The sequence below is a fragment of the Pan paniscus genome, chromosome 9 (genome assembly GCF_029289425.2).
Source record: "Pan paniscus chromosome 9, NHGRI_mPanPan1-v2.0_pri, whole genome shotgun sequence".
Classification (NCBI taxonomy): Eukaryota; Metazoa; Chordata; class Mammalia; order Primates; family Hominidae; genus Pan; species Pan paniscus.
In genome coordinates, this window is record NC_073258.2 from 71,594,678 (window position 1) to 71,620,643 (window position 25,966).

Consider the following 25,966-nt stretch of genomic DNA (forward strand, 5'->3'; position numbering starts at 1 on the left):
AAGTTCTGCCTTGGGGGGGTCCCATGGACTTCTCCCCTGCATGCATCAAATCTACCTCTGCCTCCCCCTTATAAGGACGCCTGTGGTCACACTCAGGCCCCCCTAAGCGATTCGTGATGACCTCCTGATTGCAGCAAGATCCCTCAGTTCATTGCATCTGCAAAGCCGCCTTTCCCATGGAAGGCAGTCGGTCGACAGGCTCTGGGGATAAGCACGTGGACATCTTGGGGACCCTTATTCAGCTGGCCACTGGCAGGCACAACTGGGCTCTGCGGAGAGGCTGCCCAGGGACCCTTCCAGGCAGTGATAATGCCTCAGGGCCCCTCTCTTCCCCATCTCCCTCATTCTCTTTGGGGCTGTCCTGGCTGCCTCCATGAGGCGTGCTAGTCAGTGCCGGCTCACAGGGAGGAGGCCTCCATAACAGCAAGGCCCTTGGATGCTGGAGGGTGAGACGCTGCCCAGTGTGAAATCTACCTCTGTTACCATGGGACTTGGAGGAGCACGTTTGTGGCTCAGCTCTGCTAACTGATGCTCAGGAAGGCAGGAGGGGAGAGTTTTAAAAGAGCCACAAAGTACCCCGGAACTTAGAAGGACACTTGAGGACCTTGTTAAAGACTGGAACAGAATGTCTATCTTGGGAGAGGGCGTGCTGGTCTCCCTCTCTCTTCTCATAAGGACACGGATCCCATCATGAGTCCCCACCCTCTGACCTCATCAAGCCCTAGCCCCCTCCCAAAGGCCCTGCTCCTGATACCATCCTGGTGGGGGTTAGGGTTCCAACATTTGAGTGTGGGGGTCACACAGACATTCGGTCCACGGCACCAAGCTGATGCTTCTTGGTGTCTGAGATGGGGAGAGGCCTCTGCATAGCCCGGCTGGCTCTTCTCTTTCCCAAGGCAGAAGAATCATTACCTTGCCGGGGCCTCATCAGAACAAAAATGTAATTGTTTTGTGCCTTTTAGAAACCTCCTGAGTTGGGAGAAATGGAGATTTTGGTGGCTGTCCATGAAGTACTTAATTAAGCAGAACAGGTAATCCCATTGTTATTACAAGAAACACACAGAGCTCCAATATCTGTGGAAATGCAGTTGCCTGTGGGCCTGGAGGCTGCCTGCCCCGCCTGGTCTCCCCCACCCCCACCATGGGCGCCTTCCTTCCCAACTATCTGGGTTGTTGCATTAAGGCTTGTCTTGCCCCCAGACAAAATGTGGAGTCTGTTGTTACCGTCTGAATGTCTGTATCCCCCCAAGTTCCTATGTTGACACATTTGGAGACAGGGCCTTTATTGGAGGTAACTCGGGTTATACGAGGTCATAAGGGTGGGGCCCTGATCCAATGGGATTAGTGTCCTTATAAGAAGAAACTCCAGAGAGCTTGGTGGCACTTTCACGCACACTCTCTCTCTCTCTCTCTCCTCTCTCTGCCATGTGAGGAAGCCAGCTGCCTATAAGCAGGAAGCGACCCCTCACCAGGAACCAAATTGCTGGCACCTTGATCTGGGACTTCTAGTCTCCAAATAAATGCTTGTTTAAGCCCCCTGGTCTGTCGAACCTTATTACAGCAACCCAAACTGAATAAGACATGTGGGGCCCGGTATGATGTAATATCTGTGTGACCACAACAGGCCTCAGTTTCTCCATCTGAAATGGGGATGGATGGTAACAGCACCTGCCTCAAAGGCTGTGGGGGCTGAAATGAAAGCTCAGGCACCAAGGCACTGGGATCGGGCAGGGTGTGGTCCCGACTTCACCTCTACAGGCTCACATCAATGACAGCAGCCCCTGGGCAGCCTGCTCTGACCTCCCAGGAAGACCCCATTCCTGGGGTGTCCAAGGGGCAGTCCTAGACACTTGAGGAGATTAAGTGTCATAAGACATCAGCCCCTCTGTCCTGATCACTATTTTACAGATGAGGAAACTGAGGCAGGAGCGGCCAGGGTACTCACTTGAGGTCACAGGTGGAACATGCGAAGCAGAACCCAGACCAGCTTGGAGCCCAGCACTGCATGGCTATTGCTTATGCCATGCACACCATCTGCCCATTTCTTTCTGGCCTGGCTCCTGCCTCTGCCCCACCACGCAGCCAGATGCACACCAAAGGCTGTGCCCCTACAGCACCCTTGGCGAGGACGTGGCCCATGGCAGGTGCTTGGGAAATACGGGTGGACTGGGTGGAAGGAAGGAAGGAGAGAGGGGACTGGAAATTCTTCCCAGCTCCTTCATTTCCCAGATGGAAGGTGATTTCATCAGATGGGAGGTCTGATACGGTAGCCCCAGCCATGCGCGGCTGCTTACATTACAAAACAACCCAGGCAAGTGAGTGTAGAAGGGGAGACTCTGCCTGAGGACGTGGGTATGGGGAAGAATGATGGAGATACATGGGGATGATCCATTGCTGTAACTCTTCTGGAGACACCCATAAATGATCCCAGAAAAGCATGATTGAGGGCTTAATGGCAGAGGTGATCAAGTGTGACTGACAGGTGTTGCCGACAGACATCCCAGCCTGCACACCCCCAGGCCTGGCCAGCTCTTCCGTCCACACAGGAGGGGTGAGGGCCAACTTCTGAGCTCGTTTCTCTTCCCGGCTCTGTCCACACGGTGCCGGGAGGTTCTGGAGCTGAGCCCAGCGCCATGTGGAGGGGCCTGGCCCACCTTGCTGGGCTGGCTGCCCCAGGCACATTGGGGCAAAGGGGTGTTTGCCTGTCACCAGTGGGGTGGGTGAGCCTGACAAGAACAGCTGGTCAACCACTCCTCGGCTCCTTCTAGAACCATCCAAACCCAGCAGGATGTCCAATGGAATGGACATCTCCAATCCAACACAGCACCGCAACTTCCCCTGCCTGCCAGAGGCTTCCCCGTCTCAGCAAAGGGCCCCACAGCTGCCCGGCAGTGTATGGAAGAGCCCAGGACTCACTCATGTCAACCCCCGCCCCCACCTGTGCTGTGCCCCAAAACCACCCCCAGCCTCAGTCCTCTCCACCCCGGTGTTTGATGTGGAACAGCCGCCAATGGGGCTTCCTGACCCTCTGTGCGAGTGTCCTGGGCTTTTGTTACAAAGCACCACAAACTGGGGGGCTTAAAACAACAGAAATTGATTCACTTACAGTTCAGGCGGCCTCCAGTCCAAGACCAAAGCTTCTAGGAGGGGCCATCCGTTCCGGGGCCCTCCCTCAGCTCCAGGGGCTGCGGCCACCCTGGTGCCCTCCCTTTGGCTTGTAACTGCACCTGCCAGCCTCTGCACGTGGCCTTCTGCTCATGATCTCAAGATCTCATCTCAAGATCCTTAACTATAAATGACATCTAAGGACATCTGCGAAGACCGTGTTTCCAAATGAGATTCCCAGTGGACACAGTTCTGTGGAACACCATCCAACCCCCTACTGTCTCCAATCCAGTCTCCGAACGGAAGTCAAACAAGCTGAACAACACACACGCGCAAGCACCACTGCTCCCTGCCACAAACCCTGTCACCTGGGGAGTAGAGTCTAAATTCTTCTCCACAGCCAGGTGCGGTGGCTCACACCTGTAATCCCAGCACTTTGGGAGGCCGAGGCGGGTGGATCACCTGAGGTCAGGAGTTTGAGAACAGCCTGACCAACATGGTGAAACCCCATCTCTACTAAAAATACAAAATTAGCCAGGCATGGTGGCACACACCTGCAATCCCAGCTACTAGGGAGGCTGAGGCAGGAGAATGGCGTGAACCCGGGAGGCGGAGTTTGCAGTGAGCCAAGATCGCGCCACTGCACTCCAGCCTGAGTGACAGAGCGAGACTTCGTCTCAATTTAAAAAAAAAAAAATTCCTCTCCACATCCTGTGGGGCCTGTGCCTGCCTCTCCCACCCTTCCCACACTTGGGTGCATGGCCTCTGCCCCTCCAGGTCCCCGGGCGGTTTTTGCCTCTGGGGCTCTGAGCCCACCTCCTCCGAGGCTGTTGCCGACCTTCCCTGCCGGCCAGCACTGCACAGCTATTGCTTATGCTCCGCGCACCATTTGCCCTTTTGGAGGATCATCGTTATTTATTCATTTCTTTCTGGCCTGGCTCCTGCCTCTGTCCCATCATGCAGCCAGATGCACCCCGAAGGCTGCGCCCCCACAGCACCCTTGATGAGGACACGGCCCATGGCAGGTGCTTGGGAAATATGGGTGGACTGGCTGGAAGGAAGGAAGGAAGGAAGAGGGGACTGGAAATTCTTCCCAGCTCCTTCATTTCCCAGATGGAAGGTGGTTTTCATCAAATGGGAGGTCTGATACAGTAGCCCCAGCCACCCGCGGCTGCTTAAGTTTAAATTAATTGATATTAAATACGTAAAACTAAGAATTAGTTCCTCAGCCACACTGGCTGCATTTTGAGTGCTCAGTAGCTGTGTGTGGCCAGTGTTGCCATATCGAGCACATGGGACATTTCCAGAAAGTTCTACCAGACAGAGTTGCTTTAGACCAAGGAAGGAGAGAGAATTCAGGGCTGTCAGCATTATGAAGATGTCCCAGGGCATCTCTTCCAGCCTATGGCCCCTCCCAGGCCAGGGCAGGGTGTGGACAGCAACAGAGACCCCACTGGGGAGCTGGGGTATAGGATGGGTCACAACTCAGGGCTAAGGGTGCGCCCAGAGCTGCCACCAAGAACTGGAGCCATGGGAGGCAGGGCATCTTCGTCCCTGTGCAGGGAGGGGCAGCCTTGGGTGTGGACTCCTGGGAGCAGAGGCCCTGGTTTCCCTAGGGGAGGGGTGGGCCCGGAGCTTCCTGGGAGCCTGCAGCCTCAGGAGGGGCTGAGGCCGAGGGAGTGTGCAGGACTAACGGACACCATGCCTGCCACTTCCTGAGCTGAGGGCAGAGCTGATGGGGGCGGGCTGTCACCTGCATGGTCTTATTCCCAGACTTGCATCCTACCCCTCTCCCCCATGGAGGAGGTGGGAATGGAGCAACGCCCCCAGCCAATCCCCTGGTTCCCTGGTGCTCCCAAGGGATTCCTGCCAGCTCTGCGGCCCTCAGACTTGAGGCCAGGGGGTGTTGGACACACTGCACCCCTCACAGAGAGAGGAACAACCATCCCCTCCTGCCTGAGCCAGGATTCACCCCCAGACATCCCTCAGAATCCATTTCCATCTTTCCAAAGAGATGCTCCCATGGCCACAACCTGCTTCAAAAAAAAAAAAAAAGCCTCAAACCATCTTTCCCTTAAGGCAGCAGTCCTCAGCCAGGGGCGATGGTGCCCCCCCAAACCCCAGGGAACCAGAGGAGGAACCAGGGAACCACGTGTCAACGTCTGGAGACATTCTTGGTTTTCACAACTGGGGGCTGGTGCTGGCATGGAGTGGGGAGAGGCCAGGCTGCTGCTGGACACCCCACAGTGTGCAGGAGGGGCCCGCAACAGAGTGATCCTGCTAGAAACGTCCCTGGTGTCGTCCTGGGGCAACACTGTCCCAGTTCCACACCTGGCAGGGCGGCTCTGCGAAATGCCCCCACCCAGAGCCTGGTCTCTATCGGCTCCCTCACCTGGTGGCCTGCGGGGGGTGTCCCAAGGGTTCTCACCAGGAGTTTAGCCAATGTACAGTTCGAGAGAACAGCCCCCACAAGACCACCCTTCCTCAATTCAGACACCAGCTGCAAGTTCTGGGGGTCTCCAAGACCACCCTCAGGTTTGGTGATTTGTGGGAAAGACTCGTAGAACTCACTAAAAGCACCTATGCTCACAGTTATGGTTTATTACAGCAAAGGGATCCAGGCTGAGATCAGGCAAGGACAGGCAGGCATGGGGGGCAGAGTCCAGGAGGGTCCAGATGTGGGGTGTCTGCCGTCCTCCCCGGGAAAGTGGGGATAAGTCCCTCCCAGAGATGACGTGTGACAACACGCAAGGGGCATTGCCGCCAGGGATGCTCCCAGACCTTTGGTGTCCCGAGTCTTTGCTGGGGCTCTGTCACACACTGCCTTGGTGGCAGGGCTTTAGTTTCCAGCTCCTCCTGGAGGTTAGGGCTAATCCTTCTGGTCTCCAGTTTCTTCTGGAGGTCCAAGCTGATGTGGCATGACCCAGAGCCCCCACCATAAATCACACTGTCAGACTGTCCAGCAGTCAAAGCCCCCAGGCAAACAGAGACACATACATCAGGCAGGATATTCTGGGAGCCCAGAGAACACCTCCCAGGAGGTGAAGGCAAAGGTTAGCTCTCTCTTTGGATCAAGTTGGTGCTTCACTACCCAGACCTCCCTCCCTCCATTTTAGATCAGAAAACTGAGGCCCAGACCTTAGGAAATCTGAGCAGGCTCTGAGCAGTGGAGGATGTGGGCTCTGAGCCAGTCCCTGCACTCTCCTCTTTTACTCAGGCCCCTCCGCTCCCCAAGTCCCCTGCCTCCCAGCGGTCCACAAGCCCAAGCTGGGGGAAATCTCAGTGCAGCCTCTTGGATCTCTGTGCAAAAATGAAAAAAAAAAAAAAAAAAGACACGTTTGTGCATAAAATACACACTGTAGAGGAAGGAAAAATGCAGGAAGAGAAGTTTCCAGTAATTCACCCCATGGCAACCACCAGGCCAGCGTGGGACCTGGAGTATTAATCCTCTAAACCTGGGGCCCCTCCCGCTCGGAGGGCCGAGGGCTGCAGGCCTCTGGGCCCTCCCCGCCTCCAGTTCCGCTGCCTTGTTCTCACTCCCAGGCAGCCTCCGTCCCAGCCTCCCATCCCGGCTGAGCATGGTACCCCGCACACACGGTTGCTAAGAAACCGTTGCCAAGAGTCACAACTCAGCTGGCAACGGAAAACACCCCCAGCAGCACCGTTTGCTGGGCCCATTTAGGAAGACATGTTTTCTGGTCCACTCAATGCCTCATCCTCTTTGCAAACATTTCAAACGTTTTCTTTTACATGGCTTCTAGATATCACTTAGCATGCACTCTATATTTAGGAACGGTTATGAAACAAACATATCACCCACAATATCTGCACTGACTATGGCATGAAGCCTGGTACTGGGATCAAGAGGCAGGGAGACACCAGGGAAAAATCCTGCCTCATATCACAGCGAAGCCTGGTGCTCCTGGCTGATTTGGGAGCTTGTCGGTAAGTCTCATCTGGTCAAGTTCGACAACCCCCAGGTGGCAAGCTTTACGCCACAAAGCCCATTGGACTGCAGGAAACAGGAAAGATGGACAGCTCCAGTCCTCGGCCAGAGGCAGAGCTCGTCAGTCAGTCTCATCTGGTCTAATCCCACAACCGCCGAGTGGCAAGCTTTACGCCACAGAGCCCACTGGACTGCAAGAAACAGGAGAGACCGATGGCTCCAGCCCTGGACCAGAGGCTACTATCCCTGTAGTACCTCTGAAAGGCCAATCCTTGTAGCAGCCCTGAAAGGTCCAGATGCAGCCCCTTATTCTGAAGAGGAGGAGTCCAAGGTGGCCCACCCACAGGAGGCAGAGCTGGCCTCTGTTGCTGTAGTGGAGAAATACTGCACCCCAAGCCACATCATGACACTCTTCAGCCCAGAGTGGGCAGCCTGAAGAGGAAAGACTCCATCCCAGCAAGGATGAAGGCTGCGGTTCCCAGGTCCTCCGTCAGCACGTATCTCATTTCCTGGGCACCCAAGACAGGGACCCCGGGAGGCCCTTTGGTTGGCTTTGGCGCAGCCGTGAAGGTCAGACGGGAGCCTGGAGGTGGGGGGCATGGGGGTGGCATGGCGTTGGGGGACTTTGTCCCTGAAGTGTCTCCTCTCACAACTCGCTCTAGCACTAAAGGTTCCTGTTTTTGAGGTTTGTGATATTAGAGTTGTTCCCCAAAATTCCGATTTTCCTCCTTCTTGGGCACACACAGGGCTACAGGTCTCCACCCTCCTGAAGTTAGGTGCGGCCAAGTGAGCCGGCGGCTGCAGGGACGTGTGTCACTCCAGGAAAGGTGAAGACCAACTCACCACCCACCACACTGCCCTTGAACCCAGATGTGGCAACTATAAATGGATGATGGTCCAGCTGGTGGGGGTGTCACCCAACCCGGTTCCTAAGTGAGGAGGGCAAAGGACAGCACCCAGCAGACCTGACAGGGCAGTGAGAGTGAGCAGGAAATAAGCCTTTGTTTTTTTAAGCCATGGCAACCTGGAGATTATTTGCTACTGCAGCCTAACCCCGCTGTCCTGACTGTTACAGGTCAGGTGGCTACAGCAGAATAGCCCTTATCCTAAACGCTTGGACTAGAAGTATTCTGGATTGCATATATTTTTGGATTTTGGAATATTTGCATGTACATTTGGTATATCTGCACATATAATCACATATATCCTGGAGATGGGACCCAAGTCTAAATATGAAATTCATGTATGCCTTATACACATAGCCTGAAGGTAATTTTATACAACATTTAAAGAATTTTGTGCATGAAACAGTTTTCATTGTGTTTTGACTGGGACTTACCCCATGAGATCAGGCTTGGAATTTTATACCTGTGGCATCATGTTGATGCTCAAAAAGTTTGGGGTTTTAGAGCATTTTGGATTTTGGATTTTTAGATGAGCTCAACCTGGATTGGACCTCAAAGGGTGCCCTTATACAAGGTCAACATGCCTAGCAAGGAAGAGAGTTGTTTTTTGTTTTTTTTTTGAGACAGAGTCTCGCTCTGTCGCCCAGGCTGGAGTGCAATGGTGTGAGCTTGGCTCACTGAAATAGCGGCCTTCCAGCTTCAAGCGATTCTCCTGCCTCAGCCTCCTGAGTAGCTGGGATTACAGGCGCATGCCACCATGCCCAGCTAATTTTTGTATTTTTAGTAGAGACGGGGTTTCACCATGTTGGCCAGGCTGGTCTCGAACTCCTGACCTCAGGTGATCCACCCGCTTCAGCCTCCCACCGTGCCTGGCTGAGAGTTCTTAAAACTGAAGATCTCCCAGGTAAGCCCATCTTTGTGTGGCAGGATCCACAGGTTAGGCTGGGAGGGTCCGGGAGCAGAACATGGAAGCCAAATTCTGATGGGCGCAGCAGGGGTGGAGGCTGATGGCACCAAAGTCGGGGGCGGAGAGGGCAGTAAACACATGTGCCCCCCTCTGTCCTACCCAGGCCTCGGTTTCCCTGCTCGCAAAGTAAGCATAGTCACTACTAAGCAGTGCCTTAATATATCAAGAGCTCTTTTCCCCGGGGCCTCCTTCAGTCCTTATAGTAGCTCTGAAATGTCCTGCAACAGCTCCCTATTTTGCAGAGGAGGAGCCTAAGGCGGCCCACCCATGGGAGGCAGAGCTGGCCTCGACGCCAGCCCCATGCTCACTCCACACCCAGCATCATGATGCTGCTGTCATCCCCCAACTTCCGGCTTCCCGAGCTGCAGGCAGTGGAGACCCACCATACAGCAGGCTGTTAGCACCGACTCTGGGTGGTGAGGGGCTGCCGAAGGTTCGGCCCACCTGCCCTCCCCAGGACAGGCTCAAACTGAGTGTCTAGGAAGAGTCTCTTGACTAGGGGAGTGAACAGGTCCCAGAGGATCACAGTACTGCTGTGGGCTCTGGCTGGGTAAATCATCCCAGCTCTGGGGCTCTGGGCTGCAGCGCGGCAAGGCAGTGTGTTCTGCACAAAGACAGGATGTACTTGGGGAGAGGCTGCACCATTGTTGTGAGCGGAAGAGAAATTAATTTTAAGCCTGGAGTTGATTCCAGCCTGGGAGGGAAACGCCAACACTTGGAGAGGGATGGTTTCAGGCATGTGCGTGCCACAGCTCACGTGCTCACTGCAGCCTGAATTCAGTGGGGAAATGCGCCCCGGGCACCCTCCCTCCTCTGTCAGTGTTCCAAGCCACCCCCACATCCCAGCACCGGAAGAGCCTGGCCCCTCCTTCCATCTAGAGAGCCTTGGGTGTGTTCTCCGCTGAGCCACACCCTGTCCCCTGCCCCACCAACTAAAACACACCACCCAGGCTGCTGCCGAAAAGGCTGGGAGAGGGGCAGCGAGCCAGACTGAAACCGCCTCTTTCGAACACTCTGAAGGGTTTGGTCAGTTCTCTGTCATTTAACCCAGTGCTTGGTGATGAGGACACAGAATAGAGTGTGGCTCCGCTGATGGCCTCCCGGGTCTCCAGGCCTGATGGAGTGGGACACATGGACGTCCAGCAGGTTCCGGCCTGGCGGGAGAGGGAGGTCTGGATCACAGGCTGCGGGCCACCGTGACCCTGGGGGCCGCATGTGGTGGGAAGGGCAGCGGGATGAGCTGGCAAACACTGGGGACTCCAGCTCCCCTAAGGGCCTCCGAACTGCCGCCACAGCCACTACTGCTAGGTGCACTCTGACATCAGCTCCAAGCCGGGGAGAGGGGGGTGCTGCCGTCAGGAAGGTGCCACCTGGGCCAGAGGCACAGGACACCAGGGAGCACCTGCTGCAGAGCTGGATGATCCTGGTGCCCTCTAATGCCCTGACTCCAATAAGCCTATCTCTGGGCCTCAGTTTCCCCAAGTGTGCAATGAAGGGCCTGGCCATCCAGACCCCCAGCAGATCCGGCCCCCTGACATCCATTCTAGTCCCCTTCCTCACTATGAGGACCCTAATATTGTCTTGGCAGTTAACAGACCCAGCTACAAAACCCCTTTTCTCAGTTTCCCCTGGCTGCTAGGAGTGACCAGGAGACCCCAGGGTGCTTATCAATGAGACAGGAGAGGACATCATCTGTGGGCTTCCAGAGAGGGGCAGACAGCATGCACACTGCTTTTGCTCCTGGCCCTGGTCCTGGAGATGCACTGCCGTGGGCTTTGGCCCCCACTCAGCTTGCCCTATGCTAGAAGGTTCCCTGATGGCAGTGGGGTGAGGTGGGCTGCAGGGCCCATGCTTAGAGCAAGAGAAAAGTCAGCCATCCTGCTGGGCTGGCACTGACCGTGCAGGTGCCCTGAGGCCAGACAGCAGGCAGCAGCGATGCCCCAGGTCCCAGGCCCCAGAAGGCTGGTCAGCCCCCAGGACAGGAACCAGGCCACGGCTGAGGACTGTGAGGGTGGCAGACAGAAGGACAATCAGACCCAGGCTGCCCAGACAGAGGCGGGGCCAGGAAGAGATCTGCGGACAAAGTGGCATCTCTAGGCCTCTGGAAATTGTGTGTGATTTCAAGCAAAGAGACGGTAGTGGTTGAATTTTGTCCCCCTAAAATCCACGTCTATGTAGAACCTCAGAGTGTGACCTTCTTTGGAAGTAAGGTTGCTGGAGATGCAATCACTTGGGATGAGGTCATCCTGGAATAAGTGGGCCCTAAGTCCACTGGTTGGTGCCCTTATAAGGAGGGAAAATACAGACACACAGAGACATGGCCACGTGCAGATGGAAGCAGAGACTGGGGGATGTGGCCACAAGCCAAAGAACACCTGGACGCCCCAGAAGCTGAAAGAGACAAGGAAGGGTCCTCCCCTAGAGCACTGGAGGGAGAGGGCCCTGCTGACACCTTGACATTGGTCTCTGCCTCCAGAACTGTGAGGGAGACACTTCTGTTGTTCAAGCCCCAGCTGGTGGCTTTGAACCCTTTGTGAGAGCAGCCCCAGGACACCAGCACAAAGGGTGAGCATGTAGGAGGCTAGTGTGGTGACCTGCGCATCCTGTGGTCCCTCCCTCCGGCGCCCAACGCATCCTCAGGACTAGCCGGGGCCTGGGGACCGGACAGGGAGCAACTGGCAGCAGAGGGTGATGACAGAGCCTGCATTCCGGAATCTGACCCACAAAGGGCTGTGGCATTCATAGGAGAAGCCACGGAAGACTGGCAGGAATGACAGAAGCAGCAGCGAGAGCCCTTCAGAGGACCGCGAGACGCGAACTCCCACCCCAGCAAACCACCAAGGGGAAGAGGCGGGCCCCCATCCAGGAGGCCTTAGGAAGAGGAGAGCTGACTTTTCTAAAGCAAATAAGGTCCAGGTTGCCTAAAACAGGGGAGGGTAGCCTAAGGCTCTCCCAGACTCATGACAACTTAGAATTGTACAAGTGGCACATTTAGCTAGAATCTGGGAGGAGCCTGCTGGGGGCCGTGCCGTTCTGAGGGTTCCCGGAGTTACACACACACACACACACACACACACACACAACCTCCCTCCCACCTGCCTTCTCCAAATAAAACCATGTCCCTGGTCCTTTTCTCTTGGTATCCACCTTCTCCATCATGGAGGAGGTCTCAGCTCCTAATCCACTCGGCAAAGTCCCAGCAGACAGTGAGTCACTGAGTGCTGGGCCAGGCACAAGCTGAGCTCAGGGCCTCCAAGGCAAGGTGACCCAGAGGGCGCTGGGAATAGGACAGCGTAGGTGCCCCCGCAGTGGGGGATGTGGCCGGGTGTCTGTGAGGATGCTTCCTGCATGACAAGCTGGGGTTATAAGAACACAAAAGCCTGTAGGATGAAGCCTGGCCCAAAGCAGTCGGGGTCCCCTGACCTCCCCGGCCTCTCTCCAGGCAGTGTTCTCCCCAGGGCGCCAGGCTTCCCCAGCTCCAAGTCTGGGCGTCTGAAATCTGCTGTGTAATTGGATCATGCCCCGGCCCGTGCTGAGCGCCCATCTGCGCCCGTCTCGGAAAACACAAGTCTCAGAGAAGGAAAGCAGTTGCCACAGGTAATTTTCTATCAAATATATTACATTTCTTGGAATCACATGCAGAAGTTAACTAATTAGATTCCCCCTTATTTTTGAAATGCTTTCAGAGGACAATGGAAAGGTTCACTCTGTTCTGGGAAACGCTTCATTTAGACGCTAAACATTAGAATGCGATTTGTCCTTCAATCAGGGAAGAGTGGACTGAGCGGACATTTTTGTTTTTGTTTTTGAGACGGAGTCTCTCTCTGTCGCCCAGGCTGGAGTGCAGTGGCACGATCTCGGCTCACTGCAAGCTCTGCCTCCCGGGTTCATGCCATTCTCCTGCCTCAGCCTCCCGAGTAGCTGGGACTACAGGTGCCCACCATCACGCCCGGCTAATTTTTTTTTTGTATTTTTAGTAGAGACGGGGTTTTACCGTGTTAGCCAGGATGGTCTCGATCTCCTGACCTCGTGATCCGCCCGCCTCAGCCTCCCAACTGAGCGGACTTTTAAGGATGCTATCCACGCTCCCTGCTCCTGGTTCCATCACGGGCCCCGAACAGCCGCAGGTGTGTGAAGGCAGGCTGGGAAACACTTCTGAGTCAGACCCACCTCTCTGGTTCAACCAGAGGCTCCTTTCTCTCCTTGATAACAATCCAAATTGTGATTGTTTTATAGAACCGCCTTTTACAACAGAATCGTCTCCCCACATACCATTTTCCCTGATGCTGCCTGACAATCCTTGTCTCCCAGGGATGTGGGCACACAGCCACATGCTGCTCTACCTCCCACCCGCCCTGAGCACTCGGCGGATGCTGGGACTCTGCCGGCCAGCCAACCAGAAAAGAGCGCATGAGGGTACATCCGGGCTGCAGAAGAACATACTAATTGGTTTATTTTTTGAAACAAGGTCATGTTGATCTGGAAGGTAACTCGGGGGAAGAGTAGACAGGACCAGAGGGAGGACAGAGGACAAGGACATCATTCAGCAAGATGAGGGCCTGGGAAGCTGGGTCTCTGAGAAGCCTGGGCCCCTTTAATCCCAGTGAGCCCCTTGCATGGAGCGTTGATGGATGAGGGGCAGGGGGACAAGGACAGGCGCAGGTGCTCATTGAGGAGAGAGGTCCTGGGATCCCCAGACCTGGGCATGAGGGGGCTGCCACTGGGCACAGATGGGCAACCTGGGCACCATGCAGAATAGTGTCTGCAGCTGATTTAGACACGTTGAATATATAAATACGTTATATATATTATGTATGTTATATATAACATATTTATACATATATTCATATACATAACATGTTATATTTTTATATATGTATTACATAAAAATATATTGTATATAATATATATTCTATATAAAACATGTATAAGTGTATTTATATATATATAAATAACACTGAGTTGAATATACAAAAATCCTGAGTTCATAATGACATACTGGTGAGGAAGAGAGAGACAGACCAGGGCAGAGAAGACACAGGGAGAGAGAAAAAGACCCTACTTCATCCCTCAACAACATGATAGAAAACCAACTCACTGGACATCAGTAGAGATCACTGAAGCATCAGCTTCCTATAGAGAGACTTGACAATGAAAAAGAAAGAATTAAGCATTTATCTTGCCTTCTTGTACAAACAGTGTTCAGCTTAACCAAGTCATCTTATTTGATATGTGAAAGTTCTTTGAGATGGAAGAATCTCAGCTCATCACTGCAAAGGAATGCCAGGATTAGGAAGTCATCAGATGCAAGCCTGCAAGCCTCAGTGTACTCCTCAATGTCTGCAGGGCCCACCCCAGAGAGAGGCCCCTGGGTGACCAGCCGGTGAGGAGCTTCAAGAGGAAGGATTCACCATCACCACCTGGATCCCGCGTGCAGCTTTTGTCACAGCGGTGGCGAGCACAGTCTCTGCCTCCTGGGGAGATGGGGTGTGAAGCTCACAGCACCTGCGTGTGGCTGGGCCCAACATTAACAGCGCTGCAAGAGCTCACCTCCATTTATAGGAAGTGGGAAGGACCCAAGGACTGGCCGATGACACCACAGGAGGCAGAAGGCACATCGGGGGTTGGGGGCAGCCTATGGCCAACCTACCCTGTCCCTCTAACAACCTACCCTGTCCCTATAACACGTTGCTGGCAGGAAACACGGGAGATGGCTCAGACTGGAGACCTGGGGACATATCTACCAAGTGCCACGTGGGTCCTGGGTCAAAGTCACCACCGTGAAAAGACATTTCTGAGATAATTTGGGACATGTGCTAATGGAGGGGTTTCAGATTCCACCCAGAGACCACTGCTGGGTGCGTGGATGGGACAGTGACACTGGGGCCCGCAAGAAAGATCCCATGCTGTGAGAGACAGACTGAAGGGGAAGAGGGAGTGACGCGATGCCTGGGATTTGCTGAAGAAAAAAAAAAGAATAAAAAGGTCCGTCTGTATATGGATGGCAAGAATTTCTTGGTAACAAAAGCACAGCCAATAAAAGAAAAAATAAATACTAAAGTCGATGAAAATTTAAAACTTTTGTGCATCAAAGGGCACCATCAACAGAGCAAAAAGGCAGCTAAAGAATGGGAGGAAATATCTGCAAATCATGTATCTGGTAAGGGGTTAATATCCAGAATGTGCAGAAAACTCTTACAACTCAACAACAGAAACAAAAATCTAATTTAAAAACGGGCAAACTGGCCGGGTGAGGTGGCTCATGCCTGTAATCCCAGCACTTTGGGAGGCCGAGGTGGGCGGATCACTTGAAGTCAGGAGTTCGAGACCAGACTGGCCAACATGGCAAAACCCCATCTCCACTAAAATTTCAAAAATTAGCCAGGTGTGATGGCACGTCCCTGTAATCCCAGCTACTCGGGAGGCTGAGGCAGAAGAATTGCTGGAACCCAGGAGGCAAAGGTCGCAGTGAGGTGAGATCACGCCATTGCACTCTAGCCTGGGTGACAGAGTGAGACTCCGTCTCATAAATAAATAAATAAATAAAAATGGGTAAAGGACTTGAATAGACATTTCTCCAAAGAAGAGATACAAATGGCCGATAAGGACTTTTCCGAAAAGATGTTCAACACCACTAATCAATTAGAGAAAGGCAAATCCAAACTACAACGGGACACCATCTCACACCTGTTAGGATGGCCACGATCCTAAAACAGAAAGTAATGATGCTGGTGAGTATGTGGGGAAACTGGAGCCCTTGGGCACCGCTGGCAGGAAGGTAAAGTGGTGCAGCCCCTGTGGAACATGGCACGGCTGCTCCTCAAAACCTTAAACACAGAACGAGCACGTGAGCCAGCAATACCACTTCTGCATCTATGCCCGAAGGCATTGACAGAGGGGTCTTGAAGAGATATCTGCACACCCACGTTCACGGTGGCAGCACTATTCACGGTAGCTAAGAGGTGGACGCAACCTAAGTGTCCACCTACAGATGAACAGACACACAAAAGGTGGTGTTTCCGTAGAGTGGGATAGTTATCATTCAGGCTTAAACCAGAAGGAGATTCTGACGCATGCTACAACACGGAGGAACCGTCGAAGGTATTACACTGAGTGAAATGTACCAAGCACAAAAAGATAAATACTGCAGGATTCCACTGACCTGAGGTCCCTAGAGTGGCCAAATTCATAGGGAGAGAAAGTGGGATGGTGGGTGCCAGGGGCTGGGGGAGGGGATGGGGATGAGTGTTTAATAGGGAAGAGTTTCAGTTTGGGAAGATGAGAAGGTTCTGGAGATGGATGGTGGTGATGGTGAATGGAAATGTACTTAATGCCACTGAAATGTATACTTAAAAATGGTTAAGATGGTAAATTTTATGGTATGTGCACTGTACTACAATTTTAAACATAATAAAAAGTATAACTGTAAAAAAAAAAGGGGGAGGAAGTGAATGGAGCAAATGGGGGCTGTGATCTCTTGGGGGCCAGCTCTCCACAAGGTCTTCATAAACCCTCGGTCACGCTCATCTGCTGCTCAAGGGCCTCCAATGGCTCCCCATTGCCCTGGGCCTTGCCACAGCCTGAAAGGCCCCGTAGGGCATGGGGCCCGCCCCTTTCTCTGCCATATCCACCCCTCCCGAATGTTCCAGAACATGCAGAGTCCTTCCCTGGTCCAGGTGGGGCCTTGCACTCACCACCCCGGTGCCCGGCCCACGCTCACCTCAGCTCTACCCTCCTCTTCAGGTCTCAGCCTAAATCCTTCCCCTTGGGGAGCCTTCCCTGACCACCCTGTCGACAAAGGTGTGGTCTCTGCCCTGTAGCTGCACAGCATCCTAGTGTGTGTGTGAGTATATGCGTGAGCATGTGTGAATGCATGTCAGCACGTGTGTGTGTGAATGTGAGTCTGAGTGTATGAGCATGTGTGTATGTGAGCATGCATGTGTGTGTACATGTATGAGTATGTGTGTGAGCATGTGTGTGAGTGTGTGAATGTTAGCATGTGTGAATGCATGTTAGTACATGTGCATATGTGTGTGTATGAATGTGAGTCTGTGTGAGTGTATGAGTGTATGTATGCGAGCATGTGTGAGCATGTGTGCAAGTGTGTGCGCATATGAATATGTGTGAGAACGTGTGAGCATCTGTGTAAGTGTAAGCACGTGTGAACATATGTGCAACGATGCATGAGGATGTACGAATATGTGTGAGCATGTGTGAATGCGTGTTAGTACATGTGCATATGTGTGCGCGTATGAATGTGAGTCTGTGTGAGTGTGTGTGTATGCGAGCATGTGTGAGCATGTGTGCAAATGTGTGAGCATATGAATATGTGTGAGCACATGTGAGCATGTGTGTGTAAGCACGTGTGTGAACATATGTGCGAGGATGCATGAGGATGTGTGAATATGTGCGAGCATGTGTGTGAGCATCTATGTGAGCATTGTGAGCGTGTGTGTGAACATGTGTGTGGGCATGTGTGAGCACTTGTGTATTTATAAGAATGTATGTAAGCGTGTGTGAACATGTGTGTGCACATGGTAGCATGTGTGTGAGTGTGTGTGTGAGCATGTGCAAGCGTGTGTGTGTGTGTGTGAACATGTGTACCGTTTCCTGGGGTTGTCACGACAAATCACCGCAAACCAAGGGGCTTCAAACAACAGGAATTTTTCTCTCAGTTCTGGCGGTGGGAAGTCTAAGATCAAGGTGTAAGCAGGGCCACACTCCTCTGGTGGGCACGTATGTGGGTGCATTCATGTGTGTGCACGTGTGTGTGCATGTGTATGGGTGCCTGTGTGTGTGTATGTGCACGTGTGTGGGTGCCTGCGTGTGCATGTGTGTGTGCATTAGTATGTGTGTGTTTCCATTCACAGCACAGCCACAGCCTCCAGTTATGGAGCCTGTTGACCCACATAGTGCCTGTCAATCTGTGCAGCGCCTGTTTCCCCAGCACTCAGGCTCTGTGAGGGCAGGGCCTGCTCTTCCTCTCCGCAGGATCCCAAAAAGGCCCAGGCTGGTGCTGAGTACGGAGTCAGTGTGTGGCCCGCACACAACTGATTAGACCCAGGGTGCCTATAGAGACCCTCCTGCTATTCACAGATGGGGGCAGGTGGGGCTGGGCTGGGTGTTTACTCCCCTCCTGGCCGGGCCACGGCCAGCTCTCCTCCTGTGGTGCAGAATCCAGGTGCCCACAGAGACAAATGAGCGGCCGGAGAGCCAGCCCATGATAGGCAGCTCCTCAGACCTCCCCCCACCAACCCATCGGGAAGCAGCCACTGCAGAGAGGGTGTGACCCGTGGGAGGCCGCTGCCCAGCGCTCAGGAAGGCCGGGGCACAAAGGATGCTAGGCACTGGGAGTGAGGCTGGCGCCCTGGCGAGGGGAGACTGGCTGCCCCAGACCCTCGAAAGCCCTGGGGCCCAGATCCTGGCAGTCTTGCAAAACAGACCTAGGTGTCAGACCCCTTTCCTTCCCGCACCCCACACTCTAGGCTGCCCAGGGGAATCCCAAGGAGCCTTGGTATCCCAGCCAGCCTCAGGCTGACCAGTGAGTCTACCCAGTGACGGGGCTGGAGCCCCGTTTGGGGTCTGCGAGCTGCCCACAGCTCACGCCAAGCCGGCTTCTGCTCTGTCCATCAATTCAGGCCCACTGAGCACAGCTTCTCGGGGAATGCTCAAGAGCCCCATGCCAGGTGGGTCCCATTCACAGATGTCTGCTCGCCAGCCAGCAGGAAGCTGGAAAGTACCCCCAGGACAGCTAGCAGCCCACAGTGAGCTGTGAGGCACACAGCAATTTGGGGCTAATTTTCTCCTGCAAAGAAGTTGATCCCATAATCTGGCAAATACACTAATCATCACTGCACTGCTCAGAGCAGGAGCTTAGAGCTACAGAGTCCGGGGGGAACAGGCTCGGCATAGAATGAGACCACGGACTGCCGGCTTGAAGAATGTGCTGCCAGGATATGAAATCGAAAGCTGGCAATGGACCACAAGCCGCTCCCAGTGACAGAGGACCCAGGCCACAGACCAGCTGCTGTGCTGGGCACAATGCTTCTATTGTCACGGAACCCTGCATCCACGCCCGGCCCCACTTGCAGATGGGAAAGCTGAGGGTCTGGGGCAGCAGGATGTGCTCGGCGCCCTGCTGATGACCTTCCCTGGGCCAGCCTGACCCCCGGCTCCTCTGATCCTCTCTGCTTAAATGGAAGCAAAGAATAAGTTGTAACAGCCGAGGACCAAGGAGCAGCTCTTCTGTCAACAGATGCACCGGAAAATCCGTGGTGGCCAAGGAAGCCCTATTTTCTTTAGTCTGCTCAGCATTTCTTGTACAATAATAAAAACATCTGAATTTCCAACAAATATAATAGAAAGATTTCCTAGAAAATGATCTATTCTGGCTTTGGTCAAAAAAGTTGAGAGTCCAGCCGGGCACAGTGGCTCACACCTGTAATCCCAGCACTTTAGAAGGCCGAGGCGGGTGGATCAGGAGTTCGAGACCAACCTGGCCAACATGGTGAAACCCCGTCTCTACTAAAAATACAAAAATTAGCTGGGCATGGTTGCAGGTACCTGTAATCCCAGATACTTGGGAGGCTGAGGCAGGAGAAGCATTTGAACACGGGAGGTGGAGGTTGCAGTGAGCCGAGACCATGCCACTGCACTCCAGCCTGGGCAACAAGAGTGAGACTCCATCTCAAACAAACAAACAAACAAACAAACAAAACATTGAGAGTCCATGGCTCACACTGCCCTGAGTCTCACAGAGCCAGCCTGGGCTGGTGCTGGGAAGGGCTTCCCCTGCTGGCTGAGGGTCTCTGCAGCCAGGACGTGCCACTCCCTGATGGCATCTAGAGGCCTCTGTGTTGGGGACCCAGATGGCAGCCTCAAGAAATGGCCAGTTTGGGGTGGAAGTGGGCTCCGCAAGTGCCTGAAAGGGAGTCTCAGTCCATCAGGCCTTTGCTCAGGGTGCCGTAGCAAAATGCCACAAACTGGTGGCTTCTAGACAACAGAAATGTATTTCTCACCATGCTGTGGGCTGGAAGAGTCAGTGTCTGGTGAGGGCCCCCGTCCTGGTTTCTTCTCTTGGTGTCTTCAAAGGGCAGAAGGGGCAAAGGGGCTCTCTGGGGTTCCTTTTATAAGGGCACTACTCCCCCTCATGAGGGACCCACCTTCATGACCTCATCCCCTCCTGAAGGCCCCACCTTCTAAAACACCATCACACTGTGGATGAGGATTTACTGTATGAATTTTTCAGGTGACACAGACCATCACACCACAGCAAAGAGGGCCTGGTTTTTCTTTTTCTTTTCTTTTTGAGAGTCAATTTGCATCTGATTTTCCCAGCAACACATTAATTGGGTAAAGCCAAATCCACATGAGTAGGTGGGGTGGGTGCAGGAAGGAGGGTGGCCTGAGGCTCCCCTGGCTGGCCAGGGACATGAAGGTGCCCTGCAGGTTCTGGCCTCCAGGGCCTGAGCGGACCCCCCTTGAGCCCCAAGGGGTCTTTACCTGGCTCCTCTCTAAACTCTCGGCCTCTCAGTGGTGGAGTTCTACATGGCTGGGATTGGGACATCAGTGGACCCAGGGACGGCCCCAAGGAAGGGGCTAGGTCTCAGACATAAGGAGGAGGGGGCAGGTCTTCAGGCCCACAGGCCCATCTGGGGCTCAGAGGGCTTTGCCCAGGCCGTCCAGGGGGCTGGGGGCTGCAGAACGTGCAGGTGCAGCTGGGATGTGTCGCCAATGGTAAGCAGGCAACCTGGGGCCACGCACAGCTAGTGCAGTGGGCTGAGTGGTGTCTCCCAGAAAGATGTGCCCAGGTCCTACTAATCTCCGGAACTGAGAATGGGATCTTATTTGGAAAGAGTCCTCACAGACATAATTAAGTTAAGGACCTTGAGATGAGAAGATTATCCTGGATTACCTGGCTGGGCCCTAAACCCAGTGACAAGTGTCTTTATAAGAGAGAGGCAGGGGGAGATTTGAGACACAGAGACGCAGAGAGGAGAAGGCCACGTGAAGATGGAGGCAGAGACTGGAGCGACGCAGCCATGAGCCAAGGGACGCCTGGAGACACAGGAAGCCGGAAGAGGCCGGGAAGGATCCTCCCCTAGAGCCACCATGGGGAGCAGGGCCCTGCCAGGCCCTGGATTTCAAACCTGTGGCCTCCAGCACTGTGAGTGAACGCATCGCTGTTGTCTCAGGCCACCCAGTTTCTGGTCATTTGTGACAGCGGCCTCAGGACATGAATACAGCTGTGCTTCAGAGAGGACTGCACGAAGCTGAGGCCCGAGCCCTGACCTGGGATCACAGGCATGTGCTGGAGCTGGGGGCCCACTATGAGCAGGGGAGGGCTGGGGTAGGAGGGGCGCATGCCCAGTCAGGATCCCTCCCTGTCCCCCGTTCTCTAGAACAGTCCCTCAAGGCTGGGCTCTGGAATCCTCTGTAAGTTGCTCCATCTCAGAAAGCCTCAGTTTACTCATCTGTAAAACGGAGAGTCAGGCAAGTCCACCTTGCAGAGCTCCTAGGAAGAATCGAGGCGACTGCTGGGTAACCTGCTTAGCACCATGAGTGCAGGCAACGAGCGTCTACACAGAGAGCCTGGGGACTTAGAGGGATGCAAAGAGCCTCTTCGCTTGAGGCCTGAAGGTTCAGACAGCTAAAACATGGGCTGGCTACTGCCTGGCATCCCTCCCTGATGAAAAATAACAATAGATCATGTACAGAATTTTTAAAATTCTAAGTATTTTTTTTTCTTTACTATGCTTTTTTTTCTTTTTTCTTTTTTCTTTTTTGAGACGGAGTCTTGCTGTGTCGCCCAGGCTGGAGTGCAGTGGCACGATCTTGGCTCACTGCAAGTTCCACCTCCTGGGTTCACACCGTTCTCCTGCCTCAGCCTCCTGAGTAGCTGGGACTACAGGCGCACGCCACCATGCCTGGATAATTTTTTTGTATTTTTAGTAGAGATGGGGTTTCACCGTGGTAGCCAGGATGGTCTCGATCTCCTGACCTTGTGATCTGCCCGCCTTGGCCTCCCAAAGTGCTGGGATTACAGGCATGAGCCACTGCGCCCGGCCTATGCTTTTTTCTTAAACGTGCTTTAGCTTGTCTAGGAGGATCCAGTACAAGGCATTGTGAGATCAACAGCAGAGAATGGCATGTGCTCTCCTTCCAGAGGCACAGCAAGACCGCCTGCCCCAGCCTCCCCTGCAGGGAGGAATGACCGCCAGTTGAGATTGCAGTCAACGGAACAGAAACAGAAGTGATATGCACTTTCTCTTCTGCCAGCCAGAGGCAGCCGAGCCCGGTGACCCGGGCATCTGCATGTTCAGGATGGAGGAGCTGGGAGCTGGGATGAGCCTGAAGCTGCTTGGAGGAGAGCTGCCTGCCTGACTTGAAAGGGGCAATAAATATCTTTCCACGGCTCAAATGAACAGCCAGTTTTCAGTATGCGGCTTGTTACGGTGTCCAGCATTGCAGGCACGGACACACAATGTCTAAAATGGGTGCAGTTCTACAAAGCACACCCGAGATCCCTGGGCTGTGGGCAGTCCAGCGGGCAGGCAAGCCCCTGCCCCAGCTTGCAGCTGTGCTAGCACAAAAGGGCCAATCTCTCTGGGCAAGGGTTGCACTAGGCAATCCCACTGGGGATGACTCTTCTGGGTGACCAAGGTTCAGGCTCTTTCCTGAGAGTTCCTGGGTCTGGAGAGAAGGCTACGGGGGACTGGGTACCAGGATGGGTAAGGTCAGAAGGACAGGGGCTGGGGTCACTGGCATTCCCCTGAGGGAGGCCGCATTTCACAGGCTTTTCCAGTTGGTGAAGCCTTTGCCCGCAGGGTCTCTTTAAAAGGAAACCAGACAAAGCCAACCCAATACTTGCTGCGCTGCGCCCTGACCTCAAACCATCCTGCCTAGCTACTGGCAATTAGGCTGCCTTTGAGATAAATTTTCTCGCCTAAAAATGCCCATGGGTCTTACAACTTTGATTTTCCGTTCGATTCAAATTTAAATCCAGAATCGCAGTGCTGTGGGGGGTGGGGGGGAAATGCCCAGGATAAAGACAATGTCCTAGCTAACAAACCAACCAGTGAGTGACAGAGGGGCCTCAGCAGGAAGTCTGGGCAGAACGGAGCTTGCTAGGTCACCCCATGTGAACTGCTTTGGAGAACAGAGTGGTAGCTTTGTTAGATTTATGGGGACGGCGGCTCAGCCTGTCTAATCGCAGTTGAGGCGGGGCCGAGAGGTGTCTCCCCTGTGTCCACGCTAGCTGGGTGCTTCCCTCCCATGGACGCAGAGGCCGGGCTGCCACTTCCATCCTTCCCCTGACACCTCCCATCATCTTCTGGGAAACACCAAGTGACACAAACAGGACACTGATTTCCTGGAGATTTATATCTGGCTCAGGAGTTGCACCTGCTGAAGAGGTGAAGATGACAAAGGCCCTCCATGCGACCGAGAATAACGCAGAGATGGTCCCTCGGGCTTGAGAGCCATAATTTCACCAGGTCGTTTATTTCTAATTAGATAAAGAATACAAGTTTTTAAAAAAAGTTACTTCACAGAAGAGCCAAGGTGACTATAGTTAATAATAATTTATTGCATATTTCAAAATATACAAGAGAAGATTTGGAGTGTTCCCAGCACAAAGAAATACATGTTGGAGGTGACGACATCGCAGTTATCCTGATTTGATCCTTAGACATCGTGTGCATGTATCAAAACGTCACATGGGCCCGTACATATGTACAATTACTAGGTATCAGTTAACAAATAGCTGAGCCCCCTGTGACTCACCCTCCACCCATCTCTTCCTCCAGCGGGTTACCTTGGAGGAAGGCTTATCTTGAAGGATTATCACATTGGTGTGGAGCTTTCCAGAATTTTGCATAACATTTATGTTCCCTTGGAAAATGTGGAGTACAGAGAATACATATAATATTTTTGCATGCTTTTTTAAAAAGCAGAGGCCGGGTGCGGTGGCTCACACCTGTAATCCCAGCACTTTGGGAGGCCGAGGCGGGCGGATCACGAGGTCAGGAGATCAAGACCATCCTGGCTAACACAGTGAAAACCCGTCTCTACTAAAAATACAAAAAAATTAGCCGGGCGTGGTGGCAGGTGCCTGTAGTCCCAGCTCCTCAGGAGGCTGAGGCAGGAGGATGGCGTGAACCCAGGAGGTGGAGCTTGCAGTGAGCCGAGATCACGCGCCACTGCACTCCAGCCTGGGTGACAGAGCGAGACTCCGTCTCGGAAAAAAAAAAAAAAGCAGAAATATTATTATACTACAGTGGTTGGTCTGTGACCTGTGGTTGGTATTTGGGATGGTGTCTTGGGAATCACGTCGTGGTTGGTATGCAAATATTCCTCTTTCTTTTATACGTTGGCATTGTTTTTGGTCATTTGAATGAGGGTTGAGCTCCTGCCATGTGCTGGGTGCTTTCTCTTGTAGGTGAGCAAGAAAGACAGTCTTTGCTCTCATCGAGTTATGGTCCCATGGGGGAAGACTGACCAACAACAAAAGGTGAATAGAAACCATACCGTGTGCTGGCCAGAGCTATGAATAAACAGGAAGCCGACTAAGGGACTGCAGGTGGCGGGGGGAGGAACAGAGAGGGGCAGAGGAGATCTGGGGTCGGGGGCTGAGCTGGAGCTCTGCCCAGGGTCTCAGCTGACCCAAGGGTTGTACGTGGCGGCGAGCAGGGGTTATCACTGGTCCTGTTTCAGAGCTAAGGAAACATGCTGGGACTTGCCCCAGATTTAACAGGAAAGCCCAACTGTTCAAAAGTTAAACAACAAAAAGTGAAGAACATTGCTTTTTTAAAAATTCCAAATTTAAAAAAATGTAGTAGAAGACACAAAGCATAAAATTTGCCATTTTACAGTGGCCAGTTCATGGCATTAACTACATTTACAGTGTGTGCAGCCATCACCAGCATGCATCTCCAGAACTTTCTCATCCTCCCAAACTGAAACTCTGTCCCCATTACACACCAACTCCCCATCCCCTTCCCCAGCCCCCGACACCCACCATCCTACTTTCTGTCTCTATGAATGTGACGGATGTGACTACTCTAGGAACCTCACTTGAGCGGAATCATACAGTTCAAAGGAAGAGAATGTTGTATTTGGCCACTCCTGGCATCTGTCCATCTGCTTCCCGATGGGTCCCAGGCTGGATACCTCCATGTGGGGTGGACGCAGCGACAGGAACTGAGGGGGCCCCCAGCCAAGGGCAGGACCAGCAGCCCTCCCGCATGGCAGCTCCCGCCTGCTGCAAATGCAAGAGGGAGGTTGATCTTGGAAGAACACACCTTTCCAACATGCATTCCCAGAGACAATGCAGATCTCAGCAAAGTCAGGGGTGAGGACAGTGCTGAAATACATCTCCAGACCTGCCTGCCAAACCCCACAGAGTCACTGAGTCCCACTTTGCTGTGCTCATTTCATTGATTCCTTCCTTTATGCATTCAGCAAACAACAGCCCATGCCTTTTGCCAAGACCGACACCTGTGCCTCAGACAAACACGTGGAGAAGAAGGTGACTGCCTTTAAGATGACCCCAGCCTGGCAGGGACTATGAACAAGCAGGAAATTCATCAAAAGATCTCGTCAAAGGCTGGGCATGGTGGCTCATGGCTGTAATGCCAGCACTTTGGGAGGCTGAAGCGGGCAGATCACCTGAGTTCAGGAGTTCGAGACGAGCCTGGCCAACTTGGTGAAACCCAGTCTTTACTAAAAATACAAAAATTAGCTGGGCACCTGTAATCCCAGCTATCTTAGGAGGCTGAGGCAGGAGAATTGCTTGAACCTGGGAGGCGGAGATTGCAGTGGGCCGAGATCACGCCACTGCACTCCAGCCTGAGCAACAGTGAGATTCTGTCTCAAAACAAAAACAAAAACAAAAATAAAAAACACATCAAGAATGCTTTGAAGAAGCACACAAGGTACACACAAGCTTCATCCTGCTCAATGCCAGAATCCTGGTGTTGCTGGGCTGAGGCAGGGGCTGTCTAGGGGGGCTATAGGCTGGGGATAGGGCTGGACATGGGGCTG

At 53.3% G+C, this 25,966-nt stretch overlaps 1 protein-coding gene and 1 long non-coding RNA gene across 3 annotated transcripts in view; one reads left to right on the plus strand and one right to left on the minus strand.

The window, feature by feature from the left end:
* Nucleotides 1-25,966, minus strand: part of SHANK2 (SH3 and multiple ankyrin repeat domains 2) — a 697,015-nt gene that overhangs the window by 152,744 nt on the left and 518,305 nt on the right. The window lies entirely within an intron of this gene.
* On the plus strand, nucleotides 1,919-24,128 carry LOC103783345 (uncharacterized). The gene is made up of 3 exons (XR_010113465.1): nucleotides 1,919-7,621; nucleotides 7,798-12,520; nucleotides 14,123-24,128. It is a non-coding gene; the product is annotated as an uncharacterized LOC103783345 (long non-coding RNA).